The sequence below is a fragment of the Dermochelys coriacea genome, chromosome 2 (assembly GCF_009764565.3).
Source record: "Dermochelys coriacea isolate rDerCor1 chromosome 2, rDerCor1.pri.v4, whole genome shotgun sequence".
Taxonomy (NCBI): Eukaryota; Metazoa; Chordata; order Testudines; family Dermochelyidae; genus Dermochelys; species Dermochelys coriacea.
In genome coordinates, this window is record NC_050069.1 from 228,054,725 (window position 1) to 228,067,757 (window position 13,033).

General features: G+C 44.7%; 1 protein-coding gene across 1 annotated transcript in view; it reads right to left on the reverse strand.

Annotated features, from left to right (window-relative positions):
* The window catches only part of ZNF804B (zinc finger protein 804B), a 367,203-nt gene that overhangs the window by 229,510 nt on the left and 124,660 nt on the right, over positions 1-13,033 (reverse strand).

A 13,033-nucleotide genomic window follows, 5' to 3' on the forward strand; every position in this document is an offset into this window, starting at 1 on the left:
TAACAAAATCAAAAAAATCCAATTTTTAAAAAAAATCCTGAATCAATTTTTTTTTCAAAAAATCATCAATTTTTATCCACACTGATATTACTGCACACAAATCATTCCCCCCTTGGTCCTCCACCGCCGGTAAATTAATACACCTTTGAGTTAGTTGGACGGGTTATCTCTGATCGACAAGTCTCTAGATAAAAGGCCAAATCCTCAGCCCAGATATACTCCCTTGTTCTGCTGCCATAATCTCAAAACTGGCAGCATAGCTTTAAGGATGGGCTGTGCCTGGATTTGGGGCATGACTAAAATGCTGTAGGAGTGCCAATGATCCCTGACCAATGCTTTGTTCCCAGGGGCCATTTCAGAGTACAAATTAGAGCAGCCCTGAAGCTGCAGTAACTTGTGCTGGAGCTGGAACCAACCCAGCAGCCCTGGGGTTTCAGAAGCTCAGCGACTGCATACAGACCCCTTTGCTCCCCATATATCCTGCAAAAGCCTTTCCTCAAACAAAAAGAGCCTACAATAGAAAGAATATAAGTCTTTATTCCCTTTGGTTTCTCCTGGGCAGAATCTACCATATTCATATTTTGCACCCTTAGCTACTTCAGTGATGTGCTCTACAGAAAACCCTAATATACACTGAGCACAAATGCATAGGTGCTTGTCTAAACAAGATGGAAGTACAGTACAATAGACACTAGAAGCAGAACATAATTTCAGCTGAGAGACCTAGACAATGTGTAATGAACTGTGGTCACATGTACACCAGATTGGTGAAGGGGATGACGAGAAAAAATGGCTTGCAACTTTTCATTCTGTTGTAAAATAGTAATGCAATTCCTTCAGTGTATGAAAAATAGTTTTTGCATCACTGTAATACATATCTCCTAGCTATTGTCTGGAGCTGTTTGCATGTTTAAATATTTATTGTCATCTAAGGTAACATTTCAATGAGATAAACATAACATTTCTCTCTTCTAAGAGACAGGAAGACATTTACTCAAGCACCTCCTGGAACAATGAAAAGTAGAAGGTTTGAAAATGAATCCTCTTAGATGGACCAACTCTGCTTTCAGTCTTGAAGTCAAGGGAGTAGCCATAGCTTTCCCATCAGTGGAAATGAGAGCCAGTCTATTCTTTCACCTCCCCATAAACTGGGCATAGCCGTTCAAGCCACAGACGATCACAAATACTGGGAAGATTACTCTGCTTATGCATCCAATGAAGTGAGCTGTAGCTCACGAAAGCTTATGCTCTAATAAATTTGTTAGTCTCTAAGGTGCCACAAGTACTCCTTTTCTTTTTGCGAATACAGACTAACACGGCTGCTACTCTGAAATCTGCTTATCACTGGTGACCAAAAATTACTTTTCGAAACAGAGAATGTCTTCAGTGACCTAGTAAAAAAAAGTAAGAGATAAAGTTGATGTACAGGTTAAGTCTGCTGTGTGCTGAGATAGCCTAAGGCAAAGTCTGCACTTTATCAGTTTCACTCACTATGTTTATTCTTTTTATCTGTTTGTTTTATAGAAGTTGCAGTATTTGCTTGATACAGCAGCATTTTTACATCATAAATGTTAATTGTTTTGTACGACAACTGAGCATTAAATTATATCAATACAAAGAAGAAAAAACTGTATCTGAGAACAGGCAAAACCCAAGGGATATACTGAGTAATGCAGAATGGAAAGCTTTTGTGTACTAAAAAGCCACCCTGCAATGACAGCAATGCCAACTATGCCAGTAAAACCAACCCTTGCTGCACATCAACATATGCCAGGTAATTAGTGCTGTTAAGCAAAGTGCGGTATCAACAGATCATGTAATAAACAGTAATCAAGCCAAATTGACTGCTAGAGAAATAGAGGGGAAAAAAGACCAACAAAAAATAAATTCCAAATGAAGAAACTTACTAGAGCACACAAATATGAAGCCAAATTGATTGATAGGGAACAGGAACATTAGCAAGGCAAGAAAGCTCCATATACCTGACATAAAAACTTCTAAGCAGACATAACCACAATACAGCATGCAAATGACTTTCATTATTTATAAAATTTGAGACAACTCAGTATATTGCATACTGCATAGGCTATCAGATAAGGCACTACGGTAGAAGTAATATAATATACAAAAGTGGGATAAGCCTACTAGACTCTTAGTGTGATTAAAAAATATAGATTGAATGACTGAGACACAACAGACAAAGTTAATTTGACATAAGAGAACATGCAATTAGACATACTGGGTGACAGAATGTTCGTCATTCCCAGAGAGCCCAAAAGAAAGCAGGAAGTACCAGCAATTTCAAAGCACATCATAGTCCTGTACTAAAGGGATGGATTATTATCCAATTATTTGTATGCTTATTTGAATGGAACCTCCTAAATCATGATCTTTTGAGGTTTGACAATAATAATAAATACAGGAACAATGGAATAAAACTCCTGTGCTTATCAGTAAGGGCTTCCAGCCTGCCAGGTGAGAAGGGGTTGAAAAATGAGTGTGAGGCAAACCCACAGCCAGACCAGAGCTGCTTACTCAACTGCTATGATTCCCTATTTCCGCTTTTCCCTGAAGTTATGTCTTCATGCAGAGTTCCTCGAGGCCATGTCCAGTGGCTCCCTGGACGCCTTCGAGGAGCAGTGGATGCTGTCTGGGGTTCTCTGCTCAGCGTCCCCTTCTGGCACACTGCTTTTGATTCTGTAACCTTCATTCCCATCCCTGTTTTCTTTCATTTGTTGTCCCCATATTTACTTGAGCCCTGGGTTCAGTAGCTCCTTCTCTTTAGATGTGGGCAGGCGCACCAGAGCTTCAATAGGTGCCATGACTCACGCCTGCAGTACAGCCTGAACCCTCCACCTGCCCTGGGAGGTACACCCCTGAGAGCGGGGGACACAGGCCAGGGGCTGCTCTTGGGATGCCTGGCCCCCAGCCCAGGGCAGGTGGAGGGTCCAGGGCTCCCCACAGCAGCCCAAGCTCTCTGGACAGCTCTTACCACCACCCTGCTTCAGCTTCTGGACTGTCCAGGAGGTGGGACCTCAGGGGGAAGAGGAGGAGCAGGGGACGGGGCCACAGAGCGGGAAGGACTCCTGTATGTGTCCTGTTTTTGCATTTTGAAAAGTGGCCACCCTAGGACATACAGGTACATGGCGGCCACTTGGAGAAGTGGGGGACTGGCCACTGTTAAAAGTTTCGGCCACGTTCTTTGGCAGAGGCTGTTAGTGCCCCATTCCATAACAGAGAAGGAGAGAGAGAGAGAGAGAGAGAGAACAGAGTAGTTGTACTCTCTGTAGAAGCAATAGACAATATAATCACACTATCTCATGGATTATCTATAACTCACCAACATCCTCTAATAAAAAATAGCTCAAAGAAAAACAAATAACATCAGCTCCAGTGTCTGCTGTGAAAGAAAATCCTCTAAAACCTTCCAGGAGGGGAGCGGAGGAAATAAAAGAAAGCTTTTTTGCCATAAAAAAAATTCTAAAAGGTATCTATGGTATTAATGATGCTTTCCTTTTCTGTTCCTCTTCACCCTAACTGTCACTTCACACTCTCCTTAAAATATAATATAATCAGATTTAAAAAAACTCACATACTCATAAAAACCAAAACAAACAAATTCTTCTTCCCCCCCAGACTTCCACAAATAGCCCTGCTATCCAGGATACAGTCGTCCATTCCAGAGGGATGGCCTGGCATTCCTTGTTTCTAAACGTAAACTTTTGCATTTAGCTGCATTGGAACACATTTTGTTTAAATGGGACCAGGTTAACAATTTACTATCCAGACCACTCTGTATGACTCTCCTGTCCTCATTATTTACCACTCCACGAACCTTTGTGTCATTCACTAATTTTATCAGCAGTGTCTTTATACTTCCTAGATCATTGATGAAAAAATTGAATCACACCAGGCCTAGCACTGATCCCTGCAGAAACCCACGAGAAACACCCATTGGATGATGATTCCTCAATGACCTACCACTTTTTGAGATTGGTTAGTTAGTCAGGTTTTAATCCATTTAACATATGCTTTATTCATATAGTACAGTGCTTTTTAAAAAAAATCAGAATGGTGTGGGGTACAAAGATGATTGTCATCTTTGACTACAGGATGCCCCAAACTAACGGGATATAAATACTCTGCTGTAATCATTCTAAAATAAAAATGCGTGGCTCTCCTTTAAGTTCAAACACTGAAGATTTCAGAAGCTATGGGTTTCTATAAGTATGCTGGATTTTTAAACTACCTAACTCAAGGGTGGGCAAACTATGGCCAGCGGGCTGCGTCCAGCCTGTCAGACCTTTTAATTTGGCCCTTGAACTCCTTCCAGGGAGCGGGAGCAGGAGCTTGCCCCACTCCAGAGCTTGGGTCGCGGGCTTGCCCCACTCCACCTGTGCCGTGGCTCTGCACAGCTCCCAGAAGAAGCGGCATGTCACCCCTCTGGCACCTACGTTTAGGAGCAGCAAGGAGGTCTGCATGCTGCCCCCGCCCCAAGCGCCAGCTCTGCAGCTCTCATTAGCTGGGAATCGTGGCTTCATGTAGGATCCAGAGGGGGGACATGCCACTGCTTCTGGGAGCTGCTTGAGGTAAGCACCACCCAGAGCCTGCACCCCAACCTCCTTATATGCCCCAATGCCAGCCGATCCCCCTCCTGCCCTTCAAACCCCTTGATCCCAGCCTGGAGCCCCCTGCTTCACCCCAAACCCCTCATCCCCAGCCCCACCCCACAGCCCACACCCCCGATGGAGCCCTCACCTCCTCACACACTCCACCTCACACACTCCACCCCCACACACTCCCCTGCCCCAGCCTGGAGCCCCCTCCTGCACTCCAAACATCTTAGCCCCACCATGGAGCCCTCTCCCCCACACCCCAAACCTCTGCTCCAGCCCAGAGATCCCTCACACACCTATAAGCCCTCATTTCTGGCCCCACCCCAGAGCCCCCAGCCCAGAGGCCATACCCTCTCTCAAACCCCAACCCCCTGCCTCAGCCCACAGCCCTCTCCCATACTCTGAATCCCTCTGCTCCACCCCCAGCCCACAGTCCCCTCCTCTACCCCAAACCACTCGTCCCTGGCCCCACCCCATAGCCCCCACCTCCAGCCAGAGCCCTCACCCCCTCCCACATCCCAACCCCCAATTTCGTGAGCATTCATGGCCCGCCATTTGCATATCCAGATGTGGCCATCAGGCCAAAAATTTGCCCACCTCTGACCTAAATTGTTTGCTATAATTAAATAGCATGAAAGTCAGAGCAGTCGATGCAAACAGCACCATCATATAACAAACTAACACTTTTTACTCCAAATGACATCTCTGTTGGAATTCATAAGTCCCGTTTCAGAAGATCACTCTCTCCTGCTTCTGAAAAGCTGGAGGAGCTAAATATGGGTCAACAAAGAGCTAAATCAGACAACTAGATATAAAAGATGATACATGTACAGATAACAAAGAAAGAAGCAAAAGCTACAAGAAACTGACAGTTCATATAGAAAGAAAAACTCAGCATAAGAAATGAAGAAGCACTGGAAACAAAGCAGCAAATTGGTCAACTTAGAATAGACTTCAGCCAATGAAGGAGGAAGATGATGCAAAAAAATTGAAAATCAATCAGACTATGTCCCAGCTATGAAAAGGATGTCTGAGACTTAATTTAGTGGCAGCTTCAGTACAGGGGGAAAATAAAATACCCCTAAAACCTCTGTTCTTTTAAAAGAAATATTGAGGGCCTCAAGGTTATGGATCGATGGAACAAATTTGGAAATTCAGGGTCTTCTGTATTTAAAGGAACAACACCAACACCCAGGTGGATAATAAAAATATACCTGCTAGCTTTTGAAATTATAGGGTTGAACTGAGTTGCAGTGGTGTAGTTGAGACCAGAATCTGCTTTATTATTTTCAATTAGTGTAAGAAAGGAGAAAGCAGTATTGCATTTAAATAGTTCTCTGAAGATAGAAGCTTAAATATAAAAGCAGACAACACATGGATCACAGACAACAGTGCATGACTAAAAAGGATCAGAGATAACATTATAATCTTTCATACAAAGGGCCAAGCTGTGGGTGACTTCTCCATAGGTGTGAAATGTGGGAGAGGGGACAAGGCACCTGCCTTCTACCCTTTTGCCCATCCTCCAAGTGGTTCAAGTGGATTGAACAAGGCAGAGAGGAGATATGGTTGCTCACCCCAGGGGTGAAAGTAAGTCGAGTGACTTACCGGTACGCTGGGGCCAGCTCTGGCCCCTGTAAGGGGTGGGGTCTAGGGCAGAAGGGGCGGTGCTGAGGGGGTCAGAGCCAGCCCCAGCCCACCCGTAAGGTAAGTGCCCCTCCCTCCTTCTCGTCCTCCTCCCACTCCCACCAGGGTAGTAGCAGCAGTCCGGGGTTCCGGGGGCTATTTAAAGGGCCCAGGGCTCCCCTGCTTCTACTGCCCCAGTCCTTTAATTAGCCACCGGAGCCCAGGGGAAGCAGCGGGGCTCCAGCAGCTATTTAAACCACCGGGGCGGCAGAGGCAGCTGGAGCCCCAGCCCTTTAAATAGACCCTGGAGCCCCCGCTACCCCAGGGCTCTGGGGGCTATTTAAAGGGCCTGCGGCTCCCTTGCTTCTACCGCCCCGGTCCTTTAAATAGCCCCTGGAGCCCTGCAGTAGTGATGGCAGGGCTCAGCGGCTATTTAAAGGGCCAGGGCGGTAGAAGCAGGGGAGCCCTGGGCCCTTTAAATAGCCGCCGGAGCCCCGCAGCCGCTACCCCAGGGCTCCAGCAGCGGGGCTCTGGAGGCAATTTAAAGGGCCTGGGGCTCCAGCCACTGCTGGGAGCCCCAGGCCCTTTAAATTGCCTCCTGGGAAAACCAAGCTGCCCCAGTACGATGCACTGGCTCTTGCCGGTATGCTGTACCGGAGCGTACCAGCTTACTTTCACCTCTGCTCACCCCTAAAGGAAAAGAAGGGGGAACTCCCCTTTGATTTTACTAGAGAAGAGGCAGCTTTCCCTCTCCCACCCACTCAGTTAAGGAGCCAGCCACAACTGAAATTATTACACTCACCCTAAAAAGAACGAGGAGTTCTTGTGGCACCTTAGAGACTAACAAATTTATTTGAGCATAAGCTTTCGTGGGGGAAAGCCTCCTTCATCACCATGAGTTCAAAAATTTCCATCCCACCATCAACCTCAGGCTGGACCAGTCCACACAAGAGATCCACTTCCTGGACACTACAGTGCTAATAAGTGATGGTCACATAAACATCACCCTATACTGGAAACCTACTGACCGATATACTTACCTACATGCCTCCAGCTTTCATCCAGACCACCTCACACGATCCATTATCTACAGCCAAGCTCTAAGATACAACCACATTTGCTCCAATCCTTCAGACAGAGACAAACACCTACAAGATCTCTATCAAGCGTTCTTACAACTACAATACCCACCTGCTGAAGTGAAGAAACAGATTGATGGAGCCAGAAGAATACCCAGGAGTTATCTACTCCAGGACAGGCCCAACAAAGAAAGTAATAGAACGCCACTAGCCGTCACCTTCAGCCCCCAACTAAAAACTCTCCAATGCATCATCAAGGATCTACAACCTAACCTGAAGGATGATCCCTCACTCTCACAGATCTTGGGAGACAGGCCAGTCCTTGCTTACAGACAGCCCCTCAGCCTGATGCAAATACTCACCCCAACCACACACACCACACAACAAAAACACTAACCCAGGAACCTGTCCTTGCAACAAAGCCCGTTGCCAACTGTGTCCACATATCTATTCAAGGGACACCATCATAGGACCGAATCACATCAGCCACACCCTCAGAGGCTCGTTCACCTGCACATCTACCAATGTGATATATTCCACCATGTGCCAGCAATGCCCTTCTGCCATATACATTGGCGAAACCAGACAGTTTCTACGCAAAAGAATAAATGGACACAAATCAGACATCAAGAATTATAACATTCAAAAACCAGTCAGAGAACACTTCAATCTCTTGGTCACTCAATTACAGACCTAAAAGTCACAATTCTTCAACAAAAAAACTTCAAAAACAGACTCCAATAGGAAACTGCAGAACTGGAATTAATTTGCAAACTGGACACCATTAAATTAGGCTTGAATAAAGACTGGGAGTGGATGGGTCATTACACAAAGTAAAACCTATTTCCCCATGCTAATTTTTCCCCTACTGTTACTCATACCTTCTTGTTAACTGTTTGAAATGGGCCATCCTGATTATCACTACAAATGTTTTTTTTCTCCTGCTGATAATAGCTCACCTTAATTGATTAGTCTCATTAGAGTTGTTATGGCAACACCCATTTTTTCATGTTCTCTGTATATCTATATCTATATCTATCTTCCTACTGTATTTTCCACTGCCTGCATCTGACGAAGTGGGCTTTAGCCCACGAAAGCTTATGCTCAAATAAATTTGTTAGTCTCTAAGGTGCCACAAGTGCTTCTCGTTCTTTTTTGCTGATACAGACTAACATGGCTACCACTCTGAAACCTGTCATTAAATATAATACTATTCACCTTTACATAACCAATCTTCGGATCCTGAATTCATAAATGTTGCTACTTTCTGCGTTGGAGGATCCATTCTACAAGGCATTTGTACTATGAAGCTCCACTGACATTAAGAGCAGAAAACATACCACAGGAGTGCTCAGCATCTTGGAAGATCAGGCCCCATGATGGGACATTATATTTCTGTAGTACTTCAGATCAGAAAATGTAAAACATACCTGATGCAAATTATAAGCTAAGAGTCCATCTAGGAGTCACAACCTTGCAAAAATATACTTGCCACACAAAACAGTTGTCAGAAGTGCAGATATAAGCATTGACCCATATCTGTATAAAACATGAAAATGTCTACAGTGGAATTCAGCTATTACAAGCATTTACCATAATTAGACTGCCAGATTAGAAGCTGCCAGTGGAGAAATGAGACAAGGCATTACAGTATGCCAAAGTACAGCACACCACAAAATCCCCTGCTCCTTACGTATTACCGAGTGCTCCTTAAACCCTACATCATGCCCTCCCTTAGGATGAAATAAAACCATGAGGTTCAGAGGGTGGAGTTTCTCTGTTAAGTGAGAAAGAGGTTGCAGCCTTGCAGAAGGCAGCACAGCCTCCAAACCCCACCTGAGGCTAAAGATCTGTAGAAAAGGAAACTCCATCTTCACAGATATTGAGAATGACCACATGAAAGGCCTGCCCCTCAATTCTTCAATGCAGGCTACCAATACTCCATGGCAATGATGCTTCCATCCTCTCATCTCTCCCACAGTGCGTGTCCTGTGCTCCACCAAGGGGAGTAAATGGCAGGAAGAGAATTAATGTGGCTCCTGGCAGCATGATTGTCTGGTGTCTCTGCTGAAAGAGCATCAGGTGTGGAAAGATGCCTGGAGATCACCTATTCCCAACTTCCATCCTGGACCTATGGAGTCCAAACCATGCAGTGCAGTTTGTAGGGATCTGGGAAGGAAAGAGCTTGCTGCTCATGTTCCATTCCCGTTTGTAGCCTTTTCCTTGGTCCGTTGCTCTCCTCCATGGCAGATTGCAGGATAGGGCCCAAGAGTAGACAGTTGGATTGTTATTTTTGCCTGGATTTAAAGGAAACTGTATGAAGTTGATTTGTTGGGAGCTGAGATGCTGAAAGGTTTGAGGGAAGATAAAATGAAAATGAGTACTGTCTCAGACTATGATCATAATATTTGCATTTGGAAATGAATTACTGGGTCAAAATAAAAAAATATCTAGGTATTGCAAATGCAGCAGATCTTTTTTATCTGGATGTAGAGAGAGGAAATATGTTATCAAACAAATATGTCTGCATTCAGGAGCTTCCAATTTTTCAAATAAAAGGGGAGCAAGCTGTTTGTTGGTTAAAAAAGGCTGCAGCGTTCTGATTTGATATCAAAATAGATCATCCACATACATCATCTTGAGAGAAAACAGTAAGTGGGGAAAAAATGAATGACAGTACAGATACTATGACTAAGATGGAAAGGCATAAATCACCAGCCAGAATTGTGAATTGTTAAAAGGATATTTCAGTCTGTGATTTATAACCACAAGAATGTGCCTAAGACTTCTCTCATCTGCATGAGTCAAACAAGTGCAGTTATGCATTTGCAAATACTTAATCAAATTAAATTAGACTAAATAAGACAAATTCATATAGCTAAATATCCCCAGGATAATATTTCTCCCTAGTGCTATATTATTGAGACAGACCAACAGCCTGGGGTCTGAATCCACCAAACTTTTGCCCTCCTCATCCTATCACTCCAGCCACCTACTACACCTCCTGAAGTATTCATCCTTCCACATCCCTGAGCCCCTTCCTTACCCCCTCAGTGCCCCATCTTCCCCCTCCAAATCCAAGGCTTCCCTAACTGCCGGTCTGACTGGACGGGAACAACCACAATTAGAAAAAAAATCAAAGTACTTTTTTCCCAGCTGCCTTTTCTCCATTGCTTGTCATCTGCTCACTGCAGGAGTGGGAGAAAGAGGAGTTGGTACGGGAGAGCTAACAACAGGAATTATTATTCGTGGGAGGTCAGGGAGGTCCAGTGAAAGGGAGAGAAGCTGAGGATTTGTATTCCACAGACAGAGAGCTGCAAGGAGCAACATCATGTTCCTGTAGCTGGTGACAGTCATTTAGCAGCCTGCTGCACCCCATCAACCTTCCATCAGGACAGAGCATGGCATGACTAGGGGAAACATGTGCCTGGCCTGCCTAGCCTCTGGGCTGGCTTCCATTTCAGCTGAGTTTAATTTCCCTCTGGTCCTGCCCACAGCTTCTGTATGGTGGCCTGTAAGGTCAGGACTACAATCAATCGAGAGAATAGCCTACCTGACTCTGCTTTAGCCCTGAACAAACACTTGCAGCAGGGTGGGGTAACTCACCTTTGACCTTCCTTGGGCCCCTCTGGATTTAGAGTCAGGATCCACAGATGCTCAAAGTGATAATCAAGCAATATCCTACAAGCAAAGAATCATGCTGACACTGTATCTGAACAGATTAATTTGTTATAGAACATTAATAGTTTTGGTAGGTGGCAACTGCAAATTTGGCAAACCAGAAAGTACTTGTCCTTAAAAAAGGAGTACTTGTGGCACCTTAGAGACTAACAAATTTATTTGGGCATAAGCTTTCATGAGCTACAGCTCACTTCATCGGATGCATCTGTAGCTCACGAAAGCTTATGCTCAAATAAATTTGTTAGTCTCTAAGGTGCCACAAGTACTCCTTTTCTTTTTGTGAATACGACTAACACGGCTGATACTCTAAAACCTGTCCTTAAAAAGGCTCCCTATGTTGGGAGAAATGTCATCGAGGTGTGGAAAATTAGCAGAGATAATAATGTTTTAATTGCCAAAACATTCCTTCTATGCATAAGCAGAGCTGGTCAGGTATGTTCCAGAGAGACAGGGTTTCAACAGAAAATGCAGATTCATCAAGCCCAAAATGTTTCACTGAAACACAACTGGTTTGAAGAACTTTTGACAAACCAGTCAGGTTTTTGTCAGAAACCTGCCTCGTTTTCTACCAGCTTGCTTGGTACTGCTGTGGGACACCAGGGCTTCTAGCGTTCATGGCTCCAGGGCAGCCCCACCAGCCCCCACCACACAGATTCTCCCAGGGGCTGGAGACCCAGGGGCTTCCAAAGTCCCAGGCCAGATGGCTTCCCAGGCTGCCCAGTTCCCACAGCCTTGGGAGCAAGCTGTGTAGAGTCTGGAAGCCTGGAGAGCCAGCTGGCAGCCTGGCAGCCCTGGGAAGTCCCAGCTCAATCAGGGCTCTCAGAGTGCAGGTTCCTGGCTCCTCAGCAGAGAGTACAGGGATGGGCTTCCAAGATCTGCAGATTGGAGGCAGCCCCACCATACAGACTGCCCTGGGCTGAGTACCACAGGGCTTCCAGAATCCTGGGCCAGCTGGGTCCCCAGGCCGTGAATCAGAATAAACTCACATTTTAAAATGCCACAGTGTCCCACAAAATGGAAGTTCTGAGTTACGACTAGCTCTAAGTATAAGTGTAAAATAGCATCCAATAGATGCCTGTACTTTTACGAGTCCAAAGAGGAGAAGCACTGAATTGTGAGTGTAATTCAGGCAACAGAACAAACTAGTGAATAAGCACACATCCTTTGCTCTCTGTGTAATGGGCAAAGGGGGTGTTGAGAGAATATTATGTTTAACTCTATTACACTCCCCCCCTTTTTTCCCCTGTACTCAGCTTAACTCTTTGCTGAAATGTAGGCCCCAGTTCTATATTTTCCAGACTTTTCTAAAGCATTACACAGAGTTAAATCTCAGAGTTATTGTACGTAAAACCCTGAATGTAGGGGTTAAATACTGCTCCCAGTCAGTTTAAGAGAGAGAGATTTTTTTGGTAAAAAAAGTATTTTAATAACACAAAAACATTGTAATTAGTATTAGGGATAGTTTTAAGAAAAAGCAATTAGGCAATAAACCTACTGGTATTCTTTACATAGATTTTGTTTTTATAAATATTTCAGTATTAGGTCTGACAGACTACTTAGACTTTAGAACACACATACACACACATCTTCCTCTGATCTCCTGTCAGATGTTTTCTCTGTTTCCACAGTGAGACCTCAAAATGCATGTGTGCATGTCACAGGGGGACTCCAGGATCTGTGGAGAATTGATTGCCTCCAAACAGCCCAGAATCAACACAACAAGCAACAGTCCGAAGCTCTTCACACCCAACAGTCATTTCAGTTCCTGACCCAAAAGCCTACTATCTCTTTGGTTACCAGCAAGATCAGGGGTCTGCAGACTGCATCCAAAGTGATACAACTGCAACTTCCATATTTATAACGTTTTCCCCCTGAGCTCTGATTGGATTAGCTCTCAGATGGTAGATGTGTGGAGGCATCAAGGCTGCTTGCTTTGCATATAAATCCTCTGCATGGCTTCAGAAACCGCTATGAAGCATGTCCAGTAACTATCAAATCCCTTCTCTATATGACTCTGGGCCTTTCTAACTA